Source organism: Amphimedon queenslandica, unplaced genomic scaffold (assembly GCF_000090795.2).
Source record: "Amphimedon queenslandica unplaced genomic scaffold, v1.1 AMPQUscaffold_6628_Cont21416, whole genome shotgun sequence".
NCBI lineage: Eukaryota > Metazoa > Porifera > Demospongiae > Haplosclerida > Niphatidae > Amphimedon > Amphimedon queenslandica.
Window position 1 is genome coordinate 1 of NW_003553083.1, and position 1,912 is coordinate 1,912.

General features: G+C 37.0%; 1 long non-coding RNA gene across 1 annotated transcript; it reads right to left on the reverse strand.

Annotated features, from left to right (window-relative positions):
- Positions 1–45: 45 nt before the first annotated feature.
- On the reverse strand, positions 46–259 carry LOC109591992 (uncharacterized). Its single transcript, XR_002190112.1, has 2 exons — positions 225–259; positions 46–174 (listed from the first exon to the last, which is right to left on the reverse strand). It is a non-coding gene; the product is annotated as an uncharacterized LOC109591992 (long non-coding RNA).
- Between the last annotated feature and the right edge of the window lie 1,653 nt (positions 260–1,912).

Consider the following 1,912-nt stretch of genomic DNA (forward strand, 5'->3'; position numbering starts at 1 on the left):
GGACTTCACGTTGATTAGGAACAGAGGGACTAACTGAAGCTACACTAGCCAATACTTGTCCTGTTATGACACCCTCTCTTTGAAGCATAATAGCTACACTGACAGGATCAGAGAGAGACTGAGAGAGGAGTGGATGATGAGTGTTGAATATATCAATAGCCTTAGCTTTACGTTCTACATATAAGAGACATACAATACTAGTACAATCAGTTATGTTAACTTACTCTCTTGATCTAACTTGTCACCTGAAGCATTCTCATTCATAGATTTAAGAGCATCTGACAGTGAGTCAAAGGTAGCTCCTCCTTTACTGTCAACATTATCAGCTCTACGCAACCATCTGGCAATGCATTCAATAAAGCAACCTTCTACTTTTGAGTAGTTTTCTGCAATAGCGTCCAGTGAGTTCATGAGTAGTCCTAGTGTCAGTCCTAGTTCCTTCCATCTACTTTGAGGGAAACCACATCTCTTCAACAGATTAAGTACATCAATAAGTTGCTCTAAAATCATATTCAATGATACATAGATAGTTAATGAACATTGCCAATAGTCAAAGGAAAAGAGAAGAGACTCAGAGAAGAGGAACAAGAACTGGTTTTAGTTGCCATTGACATTGTTAACCACACGACCGGATGCAAACTTGAAAAGGAATGTAAATTGAAAAGGGAGGGGCTCATTGGATATTCAAGAATTCATTCATATTGCAGTTTTTTTGAAGGAATAAAAGGAAGAGATAGTGCTTTCTGCCCATTCGTCTCTGTACTCCGTACATCTGACCTTCATATTGCTGAAATTAATTGATGACACCAACATCATCTCTGATTAGCATTTTAACTAGGGCCCCAGCCTCCAGCTGGCACCCCATCAGCAGATTCTCAACCACTACCCAAGGCTCCATCTAGGCAATGATTTTGCTAGCAATTATCTGTGGTTACTTTGCAATACTGTTGCCTAGAATAGAAACCTGTTCTATTTTGGGCAACACATTTCCTACAACATTCCTACAACATCAAAGTAACCATGCAGAGTTGCAAGCTATAGAATTGCGTGGTGTATATATACATGTATGTATAATAGCTTTAATCTCCCTCTATCACAGATCACACTATCCCCAGATCACACTAAGTCGTGATAACTGGGAATACACCTACACTCCTATTAATCCGTCAAAGAGCATCGATGAAGGGAATCAACTGAAAAACTCGTTTTTCTTTCCGGACTATGCTGCCTAGATTCCTAGTGAAACTCCTCAATGCCACTTATCAGCTACAAGAAGGAGAACAATACTAACTCTTCTCTCTCTCTCCCTATCTCCTTTCTCTTTCTATCTTTCTTCCCTTCTCTCATTAGTATAATAATCATAACTATCATATATATAGTCATTATTGTACTAGTTGATAAAAATATTTAAAATACCTTTATTTAATCTATCTTTAATAATATACATGCAAGGCTTGCTCATACTATTATTACATTAAATAATTATTATACATGTACCGGCATTAAGACTGAGGTATTAGCTTGAATTTGCCCAAGAAGCCTGCTATAAGTTATATAACTGCTGTTGCACATAAAAGTTGAGTCAATTATCTGTATCATATGTACACTGAAGCATAGACACTTGCAGAGCCCCTAGTGTCAATAGAATTGACTAATCTAAGAAATGATATACTATAACAATTAGTATATGCAGACTATGCACACATAATTAGCATCCACAATAATTGAAAAGTTAATACTAAATAATACTATGTAAAAAATTAATAAGCGGGGTTTTCTCCCTCGCCATGTCCAGTAATGACAAACAAAAAGCCACATTGCCTGTCAGGGATTTACCCAATTAAATATCTGAGGGAGAAGAGCTGCTTAAGTAACTCTGATTTTCAGTATGGCCTAAAAGATAACTGTGCTA